The sequence below is a fragment of the Bos mutus genome, chromosome 8 (assembly GCF_027580195.1).
Source record: "Bos mutus isolate GX-2022 chromosome 8, NWIPB_WYAK_1.1, whole genome shotgun sequence".
NCBI lineage: Eukaryota > Metazoa > Chordata > Mammalia > Artiodactyla > Bovidae > Bos > Bos mutus.
The window spans coordinates 47,228,814-47,244,841 of NC_091624.1; the positions used below are offsets into that span (position 1 = coordinate 47,228,814).

Consider the following 16,028-nt stretch of genomic DNA (forward strand, 5'->3'; position numbering starts at 1 on the left):
TTCCATATGAATTGTGAAATTTTTTGTTCTAGTTCTGTGAAAAATGCCACTGGTAATTTGATAGGGATCACATTGAATCTATAGATTGTGTTTGGTAGTATAGTCATTTTCACAATATTGATTCTTTCTACCCAGGAACATGGAATATCTCTCATCTGTTTATGTCATCTTTATTTCATTAGTGTCTTATAATTTTCTGTGTATAGTTCTTTTGTCTCCTTAGGTAAGTTTATTCCTAGATATTTAATTCTTTTGTTACAATGGAGAATGCAATTGATTCCTTAATTTCTCTTTCTGAGTTTTCATTGTTAGTGTATAGAAATGCAAGTGATTTCTGTGTATTGATTTTGTATCCTGCAACTTCGCCAAATTCACTGATTAGCACTAGAAATTTTCTGATACTATCTTTAGGGTTTTCTATGTACAGTATCATGTCATCTGCAAACAGTGAGAGCTTTACTTCTTTTCCAGTCTGGATTCCTTTTACTTCTTTTTCTTTTCTGATTGCTGTAGCTAACACTTCCAGAACTATGTTGAATAATAGTGGTGGAAGTGGACACCTTTGTCTTATTCCTGATCTTAGGGGGAATGCTTTGTTTTTCACCATTGAGAATAATGTTTGCTGTAGGCTTATCATATATGGCCTTGGACTCAAGGAGAGCCAACCAGTCTATTCTAAAGGAGATCAGTCCTGTGTGTTCTTTGGAAGGAATGATGCTAAAGCTGAAACTCCAGTACTTTGGCCACCTCATGTGAAGAGTTGACTCATTGGAAAAGACTCTGATGCTGGGAGGGATTGGGGGCAGGAGGAGAAGGGGACGACAGAGGATGAGATGGCTGGATGGCATCACTGACTCAATGGATGTGAGTTTGAGTGAACTCTAGGAGTTGGTGATGGACAGGGAGGCCTGGCGTGCTGCAGTTCATGGGGTTGCAGAGTCGGACATGATTGAGCGACTGAACTGAACTGAACTGATGCTGAGGTAGGTTCCTTCTATGCCCATTTTTTGAAGAGTTTTAATAATAAATGGGTGCTGAATTTTGTCAAAGGCTTTTTCTGCATCTGTTGAGATTGTCATGTGGTTTTTATCAATTTGTTATTATGGTGTATCACATTGATTGATTTCTGTATATTGAAGAATCCTTGCATCCCTGGAATAAACCCAACTTGATCATGGTGTACGAGCTTTTTGATGTGTTGCTGAATTGTTTGCTAAAATTTTGTTGAGGATTTTCGCATCTATGTTCATCAGTGATACTGACCTGTAGTTTTCTTTTTTTGTGTTGTCTTTGTCTGGTTTTGGAATCAGGGTGATGGTGGCCTCATAGAATGAATTTGGAAGTGTTCCTTCCTCTGCAGTTTTTTGAAAGAGTTTTAGAAGGACAGGCATTAGCTCTTGTCTAAATGATAGAATTCTCCTGTGAAGCTGTCTAGTCCTGGGCTTTTGTTTTTTGGGAGATTTTTGGTCACAGCTTCAATTTCAGTGTTTGTAATTGGGTTGTTCATAATTTCTATTTCTTCCTGGCTCAGTCTTGGAAGATTGAACTTTTCTAAGAATCTGTCCGTATCTTCCAGGTTATCTATTTTATTGCCATATAGTTGTTCATAATAGTCTCCTATAATCCTTTGTATTTCTGCATTGTCTGCTGTAACCTCTCCTTTTTCATTTCTAATTTTGTTGATTTGATTCTTCTCTTTTTCTTGATGAGTCTGGCTAAGGGTTTGACAATTTTGCTTATCTTCTCAAAGAACCAGCTTTTAGTTTTATTAATCTTTACTATTGTTTCTTTCATTTCTTTCTGCTCGGATCTTTATGATTTCTTTCCTTCTACTAATTTTGTTTTTTTTCTGTCTTCTTTTTCCAGTTGCTTTAGGTGTAAAGTGAGACTGTCTATTCAATGTTTTTCTTGTTTCTTGAGGTAGGATTGTATTGCTATAAACTTCCCCCTAGAACTGCTTTTGCTGCATCCCATAGGTTTTGAGTTGTTGTGTTCTCATTGTCATTTGTTTCTAGATTTTTTTTTCCCCTTTTGATTTCTTCAGTAACCTGTTGGTTATTTAGAAATGTGTTGTTTAATCTCCATGTGTTTGTGTTTCTTACAGTTTTTTCTTGTAATTGATATCTAGTCTCTAGCATTGTGGTTGGAGAAGATGCTTGATATGATTTCAATTTTCTTAAATTTACTGAGGTTTGTGACCCAAGATGTGGTCTATCCTGGAGAATGTTCCATGTACACTTGAGAAGAAGCTGTATTCTTCTGCATTTGGATGGAATGTCTGGAAGATATCAATGAGATCCATCTCATCTAATGTATCATTTAAGACTTGTGTTTCCTTATTAATTTTCTGTTTTGATGATCTGTCCATTGGTGTGAGTGGGGTATTGAAGTCTTCAATTATTGTTGCATTACTGTCAATTTCTCCTTTTATGTCTGTTAGTGTTTGTCTTATGTATTGAGGTGCTCCTATGTTGAGTGTATAGATATTTACAATTGTTATGTCTTCCTCTTGGATTAATCCCTTGATCATTATGTAGTGTCTATCCTTATCTCTTATAATCTTCTTTAAGGTTATTTTGTCTGATATGAGGACTGCTACTACAGCTTTCTATTGCTTCCTATTTGCATGGAATATATTTTTCCATCCTCTCACTTTCAGTCTATATGTGTCTTGAGGTCTGAAGTGGGTTTCTTGTAGACAGCATATATTTGGGTCTTGATTTTGTGTCCATTCAGCCAGTCTGGGTCTTTTGGTTGGAGCATTTAGTCCATTTACATTTAAAGTAATTATTGAGATATATGTTCCTATTGTCATTTTCTTAATTGTTTGGGGTTGATTTTGTAGATGGTTTTTCTTCTGTTGTATTTCTTGACTATATAAGTCCGTTTAACATTTGTTGTAAAGCTGGTTTAGTGGTACTGAATTCTCTTAACTTTTGCTTGTCTGAAAAGCTTTTTATTTCTCCATCAATTTTAAATGAGATACTTGCCAGGTACAGTAATCTTGGTTGTAAATTTTTCTCTTTCAGTACTTTAAATATATCCTGCCATTCCCTTCTGGCCTGCAAGAGTTTCTGCTGAAAGATCAGCTGTTAAGCATATGGGGTTTCCCTTGTATGTTACTTGTTGCATCTCCCTTGCTGCTTTCAACATTCTTTCTTCGTGTTTAGTCTTTGTTAGTTTGGTTAGTACGTGTCTTGGTGTGTTTCTCCTTGGGTTTATCCTCTTTGTGCCTCTTGGACCTGATTGACTATTTCCTTTTCCATGTTGGGGAACTTTTCAACTATAATATCTTCAAAAATTTTCTCATACCCTTTCTTTTTCTTTTCTTCTTCTGGGACCCCTATAATTTGAATGTTGGTGTGTTTGATATGGTCCCAAAGGTCTCTGAGACTGTCCTCAGCCCTTTTCATTCTTTTTACTTTATTCTGCTCTTCACAAGTTATTTCAACCATTTTACCTTCCAGCTCACTGATTCGTTCTTCTGCTTCAGATATTCTGCTATTGATTCCTTTTTAGTGTATTTTTTTTTTCAGTAATTGTGTTGTTTGTCTCTGTATGTTTATTCTTTAATTCTTCTAGGTCTTTGTTAATTGATTCTTGCATTTTCTCCATTTTGTTTTCAATGTTTTTGATCATCTTTGCTATCATTATTCTGAATTATTTTTCAGGTAATTTTTCTATTTCCTCTTCATTTATTTGGACTTCAGTGTTGCTAGTTTGTTCCTTCATTTGTGCAGGATTTCTCTGCCTTTTCATTTGTTTTTTAAAAGTTATTGTGTTTGAGGTTTCCTTTTCCTAGGCTTCAAGAAAAGTTGAATTCTTTCCTTGAAGAAGGTTTAATTTTTCTCCCTTTTGGTTTCTGCCCTCCTAAGGTTGGTCCAGTGGTTTGTGTGAGGTTCCTATAGGGTGAGATTTGTGCTGAGTTTTTATTTGTTTGTTTTTCCTCTGATGGGCAAGGCTGAGTGAGGTGGTAATCCTATTTGCTGATGTTTGGGTTTGTATATTTGTTTTGTTTCTTGTTTAGATAAGGCATCCCACACAAGTTGCTATTCGTGGTTGGGTGATGCCAAATCTTGTATTCAAGTGATTTCCTTTGTAGGAGTTCTCACTATTTGATACTCCCTAGGGTTAGTTTTCTGGTAGTCTAGGGTCTTGGAGGCAGTGCTCCCACTCCAAAGGCTCAGGTGCTTGATCTAGAGTTTTGCATGTTTCTATATATTCTTTTCCCCTGGACAGGTACTCCTGTCTGCTCTCAGCTGGTGTTCTGTATGCACTTCTGTGTCTAAAGGTGTATTCCTGATGTATCTGTGAAGAGAGATGTACTCCACGTTCACTTACTTCTCTGCCATCTTGTTCTCCCTGGTTTCTAACTTTCTCCTTTGAATTATAAGGGAATCCTGGGGGAAGAACATATTTGGGTTGCATAAGAATAACTGGTAAGGTAGGTGCACTCAAAAGAAACTTAATTGTAAGAGGACCTGCAGGATCTCTTGGAGATAATTTACTTCAAAAGAAAGAGAGCCTTGTATGACTTGTCAGACTCAGTGATGGAACATGATGGTCTATGAGGAGAGAGGCTCCAGGTACCAAAATGGGGAGATTTTACTTGAACCCACCCTGACCCCACCATCTAGGTGCATATGTTTGGCCTGAAAAGAAGGAAACAGTTAGCCAACTCAAAGAGCTTTCTGCCAAAATTGGTTGTGGGCTCCTCCAAGAGACTGAGAATGGAAGAAGGAAAGGATGAGCCAGCTGGAGTAGCAGTTCAGTTCAGTTCAGTTGCTCAGTTGTGTTTGACTCTTTGCAACCCCAGAGACTGCAGCATGCAGATTTCCCTGTCCATCACCAACTCCTGGAGCCTACTCAGACTCATGTCCTTCATGTCGGTGATGCCATCCAACCATCTCATCCTCTGTCGTCCCCTTCTCCTCCCACCTTCAATCTTTCCCAGCATGAGGGTCTTCCCCAGTGAGTCAGTTCTTTATATTAGGTGGCCAAAGTATTAGAGCTTCAGCTTCAACATCAGTCCTTTCAATGAATAATCAGGACTGATTTTCTTTAGGATTGACTGGTTGGATCCCCTTGCAGTCCAAGGGACTCTCAAGAGTCTTCTCCAACACCACAGTTCAAAAGGATCAATTCCTCAGTGCTCAGCTTTATTTATGGTCAAACTCTCACATCCATACATGACTGCTGGAAAAACCATAGCTTTGACTAGATGGCTTTGCCAGCAAAGTAATGTCTCTGCTTCTTAATATGCTGTTTGCTGCTGCTGCTGCTGCTGCTAAGTCGCTTCAGTCGTGTCTGACTCTGTGCGACCCCATAGACAGCAGCCCATCAGGCTCCCCTGTCCCTGGGATTCTCCAGGCAAGAACACTGGAGTGGGTTGCCATTTCCTTCTCCAATGCAAGAAAGTGAAAAGTGAAAGTGAACTCGCTCAGTCGTGTCCGACTCTTCGCGATCCCATGGACTGCAGCCTACCAGGCTCCTCTGTCCATGGGATTTTCCAGGCAAGAGCACTGGAGTGGGGTGCCATCGCCTTCTCCGAATATGCTGTCTAAGTTGGTCATAGCTTTCTTCCAAGGAGTAAGCATCTTTTAATTTCATGGCTGCAGTCACCATCTGCAGTGATTTTGGAGCCCCAAAAAATAAAGTCTGTCACTGTTTCCCCATCTATTTGGCATGAAGTGATGGGACTGGATGCCATGATCTTAGTTTTTTGAATGTTGACATCTAAGCCAGCTTTTTCACTCTCTTCTTTCACTTTCATCAAGAGGTTCATTTAGTTCCTCTTTGCTTTCTGCCATAAGGGTGGTGTCATCTGCATATCTTATGTTATTGATATTTCTCCCAGCAATCTTGATTCCAGGTTGTGCTTCATCCAGTCTGGCATTTTGCATGATGATCTCTGCATAGAAGTTAAATAAGCAGGGTGACAACATACAGCCTTGATGTACTCCATTCCCAATTTGGAATCACTCTGTTGTTTCATGTTTGGTTCTAACTGTTGTTTCTTGACCTGCATACAGATTTCTCAGGAGGCAGGTAAGGTGGTCTGATATTCCCATCCTTTAAAAAATTTTCTCCAGTTTGTTGTGATCTACAGAGTCAAAGTCTTTAGTATACTAAATGAAGCAGATGTAGATTTTTCTGGAATTCCCTTGCTTCTTCTATGATCCAATGGATGTTGACAATTTGATTGCTGGTTCCTCTGCCTTTTCTAAATCCAGCTTGAACATCTGTAAGTTCTCAGTTCACAAACTCTTGAAGCCTGGCTTGGAAAATTCTGAGCATGACTTTGCTAGCATGTGAGATGAATGCAATTGTACAGTAGTTTAAACATTCTTTGACATTGCCTTTCTTTGGGATTGGAATGGAAACTAACCTTTTTCAGTCCTGTGCCACTGCTGAGTTTTCCTAATTTGCCAGCATATTGAGTGCAACACTTTCACAGCATCATCTTTTAGGACCTGAAATAGTTCAGCTGGAGTTCCATCGTCTCTACTAGCTTTGCTTGTAGTGATACTCCTAAGGCCCACTTGACTTCACATTATCCAGAATGTCTGGCTCTAGGTAAGCGATCACACCAGTGTGGTTATCTGGGTCATTAAGATCTGTGTATTCTTGCCATCTCTTCTTAATATCTTCTGCTTATGTTAGGTCTGTATCATTTCTGTCCTTTATTGTGTCCATTTTTGCATAAAATGTTCCCTTGGTATCTAATTTTCTTGAAGAGATCTCTAATCTTCCCCATTCTATTGTTTCCCTCGAATTCTTTGCATTGATCACTGAGGAAGGCTTTCTTATCTCTCCTTGCTATTCTTTGGAACTCTGCATTCAAATGGGTATATCTTTCCTTTTCTCCTTTGTTTTTCTCTTCTCTTCATGTCTCAGCTATTTGCAAGGCCTCTTCAGACAACCATTTTGCTTTTTTGCATTTCTTTTTCTTGGGGATGGTTTTGATCACTGCCTGTATAATATCACGAACCTCTGTCCATAGTTCTTCAGGTACTCTATCAGATCTCATCCCTTCAACGTATTTGTCACTTCCATTGTATAATTGTACAGGATTTGATGTAGGTCATACCTGAATGGTCAAGTGTTTTTCCCTACTTTCTTCAATATAAGTCTGAATTTGGTAATAAGAAGTTCATAATCTGAACCATGGTCAGATCCCAGTCTTCTTTTTGCTGACTGTATAGAGCTTTTCCATTTTCAGCTGCAAAGAATATAATCAACCTGATTTCAGTATTGACAATCTGGTGATATCCATGTGTAGAGTCTTCTCTTGTGTTGCTGGAAAAGGGTATTTGCTATGTCCAGGGCATTCTCTTTGCAAAACTCTATTAGCCTTTGCCCTGCTTCATTTTGTACTCCAAGGCCTAACTTGCCTGTTACTGCAGGTACCTCTTAACTTCCTTCTTTTACATTCCAGTCCCCTATGATGATAAAGACATCTTTTTTTTTTTTTTTTGGTGTTAGTTCTAGAAAGTCTTGTAAGTCATCATAGAACCACTCAACTTCAGCTTCTTTGGCATTAGTGGTTTGGGCATAGATTTGGATTACTGATATCGAATGGTTTGCCTTGGAAATGAAAAGAGAATCATTCTGTCATTTTTAAGATTGCACCCAAGTACTGTATTTTGGACTCTTTTGTTGACTATAAGGGCTACTCCATTTCTTCTATGGGATTCTTGCCCACAGTAGTAGATATAATGGTCATGAATTAAATCCGCCCATTCCAGTCCATTTTAGTTAACTGATTCCTTAAATGTCAATGTTCACTCTTACCATCTCCTGTTTTACCACTTTCAATTTACCTTTTTTCATGGACCTAACATTCCAAGTTCCTATACAATATTGTTCTTTATAGCATTGGACTTTACTTCTATCACCAGTAACATCTACAACTGGGCACTGTTTTCACTTTGGCTCCATCGCTTCATTCTTTCTGCTGTTATTTCTCCAGTCTTCTCCAGTAGCATATTGAGCACCTACCAACCTGGGGAATTCATCTTTCAATGTCATATCTTTTTGCCTTTTCATATTGTTCATGGGGTTCTCAAGGCAAGAATACTGAAGTGGTTTGCCATTCCCTTCTCCAGTGGACCACGTTTTTTCAGAAGTCTCCATCATGACCCATCTGTCTTGGGTGGCCCTGTATGGCAGGCCTCATAGTTTTATTGAGTCAGACAAGGCTGTGATCCATGTGATCAGATTGGTTAGTTTTCTGTGATCATGGTTTTTATTCTGTCTTCCCTCTTGATGGATAAGAATAAGAGGCTTGTGGAAGCTTCCTGATGGGAGGGACTGGCTGTGGGGGAATCTGGGTCTTCTTCTGATAAGCAGGGCCATGCTCAGTAAATCTTTAATCCAATTTTCTGTTGATATGCAAGGCTGTGCTCCCTGAGGCCAAGCTATGGTAGGGGTAATGGCGACAATGGCAATCTCCTTCAAAAAGACTTATGCTAGCACTCTTGTATTCAGTGCCCCCGACCCTGCAGCAGGTCACTGTTGACCCACGCCTCTGCGGGAGATTCCTGTACACTCGCAGGCAAGTCTGGCTCGGTCTCTTGTTGGGTCACTGCTTCTTTCTCCTGGAGTAGCAGTGGGCATCAAGCGATGATATGTAAGCAAGCTAAGGACATTCAAGGTACATCACCTATACAGCTTGCTTCCTTACCAGACCTGCAATCTGGATCAGGGATTCATTTCTTCCATCTGGCTGGAAGATCTACAAGATGCCCCATGTCAATAATAACCTCTTTTCTTTTATATTTTTGCCTTTCTCAAGATTTGACTCATAGCTCAATACATCTCCGTTCAACTGTTTGTCTTATGATATGTGGCCATACCATGACAGTTCTGCAAATCTGCTCCTTTTCAACAAAGTGAACACCTTCACTGCCATATTTAGTATGAGGATCCTCCCATCAAGTCTCTGAGACCCTTCTAGGGTTAAAATACTAAAATTATTCTATTTCACAGTGCTAAAAAATCTTTCCAACCCCTTTCCCTGTCTTCATCTTCGATTCCCTGAGATTCTTCCCTTCAGTCTTATGCTTCTGGATGAGTAATAAATAGCTCTACAATTTTATCTGATAGTCACAGGGATATCATGAGCTTGCCAGTCTTCATGTGATAATAGTTACTACCAATGATGATAACAGGAACCACTTACTAGGTAGCTACTATGTGTTTTTACATGTATTATCTCATATACATATTTTCTTTCTTTTTAAAAAGATTTATTTATTTGCTGCACTGGGTCTTAGTTGTGGCATGCAGTATCTTCAATCTTCACTGTTGCATGTGGGATCTACTTCCCTGATCAGGGGTCAAACCCAGCCCCCTGCATTGGGAGTGCGAGTCTTAGTTGCTGAACTACCAGGGAAGACCCTCATATATGTATTTTCCCTTTATACATGAAAGAACTGATACACAGGAGCCTAAATAACTTTTTTCAAAGTTCCTGAGCTATTAAGGATCTGGAGTGATATATCAGGGTTCAAATGACATCCTCAAAAGAGATGATTAAAGAAAGTTTAATGAAGGGACAGTTTTAAGGTGTGAGCAGAGTTACAGATAATCTGCAAGGGGTGATAAAACAAACCTTGGATAGAAATGGCAGAAAGCTTCCACTATCCTTGGGCACAAGGGTGAAAGAACGATCAGTGGTTACTGGAAGCTGGAGTGAAAACTGTAAAAAGAGAGACACCTGTCAGGAGCAGCCACAGCCAAACTGCAGTCTAGCAGAGTGGGAACTGGGAAAGTAAACATCCTGACCTCACTTTCAATCCTCAGATTACCTACCAGAACCTCCCATTGGCTAAACCCAACAAGAAGCAAGAGAATAAACCTTGAGTCAGCCTCCTAGCACACAGAGCAAGGTGAAGGGTGGAAAGTGGGTCTGAAGGAAAATGAAGAACAACCCTCAGAAGTGAGATACAAACACTGGGATGTCTAACTCCAAAGCCCTTGATCTTGTCAAAATGCCATGATAACTTTATCTCAAACTAAGAGCTCACTGAAAGCAAAATGGCTGTCTGAGAAGGCCTTACAAATACCTGTGAAAAGAAGAGAATTGAAAAGCAAAGGAGAAAAGAAAAGATATACCCATTTGAATGCAGAGTTTCAAAGAATAGCAAGGAGAGATAAGAAAGCCATCCTCAGAGATCAATGCAAAGAAATAGAGAAAAACAATAGAATGTGAAAGACGAAAGATCTCTTCAAGAAAATTAGAGATACCAAGGGAATATTTCATGCAAAAATGGGCACAATGAAGGACAGAAATGGTAGGGATATAACAGAAGCAGAAGATATTAAGAAGAGGTGGCAAGAATACACAGAAGAACTGTACAAAAAAGATCTTCATGACCCAGATAATCATGATGGTATGATCACTTACTTACCTGGACCAGACATTCTGGAATGCAAAGTCAAGTGGGCCTTAGGAAGCATCACTATGAACAAAGCTAGTGGAGGTGATGGAATTCCAGTTGAGCTAGTTCAAATCCTGAAAGATGATGCTGTGAAAGTGCTGCACTCAATATGCCAGCAAATTTGGAAAACTCAGCAGTGGCCACAGGATTGGAAAAGGTCAGTTTTCATTTCAATCCCAAAGAAAGGCAATGCCAAAGAATGTTCAAACTATCACACAATTGCACTCATCTCACACACAAGTAAAGTAATGCTCAAAATTCTCCAAGCCAGGCTTCAACAATATGGGAACTTCCAGATGTTCAAGCTGGGTTTAGAAAAGGTAGAGGAACCAGAGATCAAGTTGTCAACATCTGCTGGATCATGAAAAAAGCAAGAGAGTTCCAGAAAAACATCTACTTCTGCTTTATTGACTATACCAAAGCCTTTGACTGTGTGGATCACAATAAACTGTGGAAAATTCTGAAAGAGATGGGAATACCAGACCACCTGACCTGCCTCTTGAGAAATCTGTACGCAGGTCAGGAAGCAACAGTTAGAACTGGACATGGAACAACAGGCTGGTTCCAAATTGGGAAAGGATTATGTCAAGGCTGTATATTGTTACCCTGCTTATTTAACTTATATGCAGAGAACATCATGAGAAATGCTGGGCTGGATGAAGAACAAGCTGGAATCAAGATTGGTGGGAGAAATATCAATAACCTCAGATATGCAGATGATACCACCCTTATGGCAGAAAGTGAAGAACTCAAGAGCCTCTTGATAAAAGTGAGAGGACAGTGAAAAAGTTGGCTTAAAGCTCAACATTCAGAAAACTAAGATCATGGCATCCGGTCCCATCATTTCATGGCAAATAGAAGGGAAAAAAGGTGGAAACAATGATAAACTTCATTTTTGGGGGGGGGGGGGGCGAGGATCCAAAATCACTGGGGATGATGACTGCAGCCATGAAATTAAAAGAAGCTTGCTCCTTGGAAGAAAAGTTATGACCAACCTAGACAGCATATTAAAAAGTGGAGACATTACTTTGCCAACAAAGGTCCACTTAGTCAAAGCTATGGTTTTTTCAGTAGTCATGTATGGATGTGAGATGGACTATAAAGAAAGCTAAGCACTGAAGAATTGATGCTTTTGAACTATGGTGTTGGAGAAGACTCTTGAGAGTCCCTTGAACTGCAAGGAGATCCAACCAGTTCATCCTAAAGGAAATCAGTCCTGAATATTCATTGGAAGGACCGATGCTGAAGCTGAAACTCCAATACTTTGACCACCTGATGCAAAGAACTGACTCATTGGAAAAGACCCTGATGCTGGGGAAGATTGAAGGTGGGAGGAGAAGGGGACGACAGAGGATGAGATGGTTGGATGGGATCACTAACTCAATGGACATGAGTTTCAGTAAATTCTGGGAGTTGGCGATGGACAGGGAGGGCTGGTGTGCTGCAGTCCATGGGGTCACAAAAAGTTGGACACTACTGAGCAACTGAACTGAACTGAAGAGCTCATGATTTCTAATATTTGATCTCCAAATTCAACTTCCATTGTCAGATATGTGTCTCAGGCACTCATTCACTTCCCAGATAACCTTATTTCTTCCAAGTTATTCTTGCAAATAATGACCTGAAGAAGCAGAGAAGAGAGCTGTTCCAGCACCCATAGGTTCTGCATTGTCCTATTCACATGGCTTCCCTTGTGGCTCAGCTGGTAAAGAATCTGCCTGCAATGTGGGAGGCCTGGGTTCGATCCCTAGGTTGGGAAGATCCTCTGGAGAAGGGAAAGGCTACCCACTCCAGTATTCTGGCCTGGAGAATTTCATGGTCTGTATAGTCCATGGGATCGCAAAGAGTCGGACACGACTGAGAGACTTGCATACACCTTCAGTGCAGAAGAATTCCTGTAGATATTGGTGATATCATTTGCCCACACAAATGCTTCGTTAAGATTGGGATATCTTAGCAGATTCTGCCACAGCCCAGACACATGCTTCAGGAAGTCAGTCCTCTCCTGACTGGAGGACTAGTACAACCCACACTCCTTTAAAATCTTTTATACTCCTTGATCTCTTTGGTCTTTATCCTCCTTCCCTGTCTACCTCTTTCTTAAGGAGGAAAACCAACAGATATTCCCCAAGCTCTTTCACATTCTCCTCAATCAGGGAATCTGTTAAGACTCCCAGTGACATCTGGTTACCGAGTCATTGTATAACCAACATGCCCTTATCCATGGGTATCTTCTGTGACTTTCCCCAGAGATGAGGAAATAGGAATTTTATTGGTCAGTTCTCAGGACAAGAATTGGGCCACTTTTTCAAGAAGGCAATATCATTTCTTCTTCAAAAAATAATGTAAAATAAAACATAATTAAGTATGCAGAAAATCCTAAGAAATCTATTAAAAAAAACCTTCTAGAATTAATAAATGAATCTAGGAAGGTCATGGGTTACAAAGAAAATATATAAAATCAATTGTATTTTTATAGACTATCAGTGAAAAACTAGAAAATAAAAATCAAAGAAACAGTATCTATTACAGTTAAAAATGAAATAGGAATATATTTAGTACATACATGCAAGACCTATACATTGAAAACTATAAAATGTTGCTATTATAAATTGAGAATATCTAAATAAACTGAGAGACATACATATGTTCATGAATTGCAAGTCTCAATATTGTTAAGATATCAGTTTTCTCTAAATTGATTGTAAATTCAACGTTATCTCTGTCAAAACCCCAGGAGTCATTTTTTGCAGAAACTGACACACTGATTCTAAAATATAAATGGAATTGCAAATGATATAAAATATTTGACACAATTTTGAAAAAGGAGCAGAAAGTTGGAAGACTTACTCTACCTGAGTTCAAGACTTAGTATAAAACTATAGAACTCAAGCTGTGTGATACTGGTGTAAGGATAGGGAAATGGATCGATGGATTAGATAGTTCACATACATATATTTTCAAAAAGGTGCCAAGGTAATTCAAAGGGGGGAAAGGACAATCTTCAACAAATGTTGAAGGAATTACTAAATGTCTTTATGGAGAAAAAATGAACCTCAACTATTATGTCATATTATACCAAAAATTAACTTGAAGTAGATCACAGAATAAAACAAAACTAAAACTATAAAACTCCTAGAGGAAGACATAAGAAAAAACCCTTGAGAACTTGAAACAGGCAATATTTTTTTTTCAAGACACAAAAGGCTTGAAACATAAAATAAACAAACTAATAAATTTAATAGCAAGAGTCCTGAGGCTACTGCCCAGGCAGTTTAGCTTGGCACCTAGATGAGTCTCTTTCCCTTTGCTTATTTTTGTCCTGTGTTAAGCATGTTGAACTGACCCTTGGCAGAAGCTCTGGAGTTCTACATGGCTTAAGTAAAAGTTCTCCAGACTAACTTGCCAAAGCTCTCTGTGCTGCACTGGGTCTCAGTCTCAGCTAACAATAAAATGTTGAGTTTGCCTTTGTTCTTTACGAACGTGTATCTTTGTAAACACATAAAGAAAAGAAGAGGCTGAGCTAAGACAAAATTTATGCTTTCCTGGGTCTTAGGCCAAAATAATAGCCAACTTCGTTAATGCTCCATGATTAGCACAGGCTTAAAGTACTGTTGCCAAGCTTTGTCTCATTCCATGGTTTAAGAACCAGTGTCTTAAGTTAAATTAGAATCCTTAAACTTAATTAACTGGAGGCCACATTTTTTTACCCTTCCTGAAGAAGGAGAACTCTTCCCAAGAGGGTGTATCTCCATAACCCTCACTGTCACCTTTGGAATACAGTGTATCAAGATTGCTGTGGATACTGTCTCCACTACTGAAGCCCAAATGCTGCTAAAGGATCCAACCCTGGCTTAACAGAAGGCATGGACATTGATAAAGATGCATCTCTCCTTATAGGACTCAGAGATGTTTTAACTGGTTGAAACTCCCACAAGCTCTCTAAATCCCTGTCTTCAGGGTCAGGACAATGAGATAGGTCACAGAAATCTAAAGACAAAAGCAGTTGAGGCTGAAGACATCCTTTGAAGGAAGAGCACACGTCAGTGACCTCATAGATATGATTCCAAACACTGTACCTCTGGCTTAGTCCCTGACTAGCTCTGGACCTGTGGACTTGAATCTCTATTCTTCTTCATGAACTCATCAATTTCTGAATTTCTGATCATGCTGAAAGCTCCCCTCAGAACCTCATGATTCTAGAAATGTCTTTAGCATCAGAGGCGTTCCTTTCAGTATAATCCCAGCTGACCTGCTTTATCCAACACTGGTTGCTATTTTATAATAAGAGCACAGAACTGAGGGAAGCTTTTGAGGTTTTGTAGCATCTCTGTCTCACACCTTTTAGTTCAGCCTTTTTCTGGCCTTGGAGACACAAATTGGTCCTTAACTTCCTGATAATTACTCTCTGTTTAGGGAAAAACTGGAACAAGCGTCACAATTTTTTGAGCTAAGACCTGCCCTGTTTACAAGGTTGGTATGAGGGTCAAAAGAGAAAATGTAAAGTACATGTGTGAAACACACACACACATTCTGCACATAAGGACTATTACATAAAATGCATCTTCCATTTGAGGATGCATTAATGAGATCCTCAGTCTAAAAACAGTACAAAATTAACTAGCAGAAACCTAATTTGAGCTCTAGATTTACACCAGAAAAATAAATAAATAAAAGCAGTGCACTTTTTTTTTTTTTTTTTTTACATGTTTCAATGCCATTCTCCCAAATCTTCCCACCCTCTCCATCTCCCACAGAGTCCATAAGCCTGTTCTATACATCAGTGTCTCTTTTGCTGTCTCGTACACAGGGTTATCGTTACCATCTTTCTAAATTCCATATATATGCGTTAGTATACTGTATTGGTGTTTTTCCTTCTGGCTTACTTCACTCTGTATAATAGGCTCCAGTTTCATCCACCTCATTAGAACTGATTCAAATGTATTCTTTTTAATGGCTGAGTAATACTCCATTGTGTATATGTACCACAGCTTTCTTATCCATTCATCTGCTGATGGACATCTAGGTTGCTTCCATGTCCTGGCTATTATAAACAGTGCTGCGATGAACATTGGGGTACACGTGTCTCTTTCCCTTCTGGTTTCCTCAGTGTGTATGCCCAGCAGTGGGATTGCTGGATCATAAGGCAGTTCTATTTCCAGTTTTTAAGGAATCTCACACTGTTCTCCATAGTGGCTGTACTAGTTTGCATTCCCACCAACAGTGTAAGAGGGTTCCCTTTTCTCCACACCCTCTCCAGCATTTATTATTTGTAGACTTTTGGATCGCAGCCATTCTGACTGGTGTGAAATGGTATCTCATAGTGGTTTTGATTTGCATTTCTCTGATAATGAGTGATGTTGAGCATCTTTTCATGTGTTTGTTAGCCATCTGTATGTCTTCTTTGGAGAAATGTCTATTTAGATCTTTGGCCCATTTTTGATTGGGTCATTTATTTTTCTGGAGTTGAGCTGTAGGAGTTGCTTGTATATTTTTGAGATTAGTTGTTTGTCAGTTGCTTCATTTGCTATTATTTTCTCCCATTCTGAAGGCTGTCTTTTCACCTTGCTAATAGTTTCCTTT

General features: G+C 39.3%; 1 long non-coding RNA gene across 2 annotated transcripts in view; it reads right to left on the bottom strand.

The window, feature by feature from the left end:
- The window catches only part of LOC138988884 (uncharacterized), a 486,353-nt gene that overhangs the window by 195,343 nt on the left and 274,982 nt on the right, over positions 1-16,028 (bottom strand). The gene's annotated exons all lie outside the window — the stretch shown is intronic.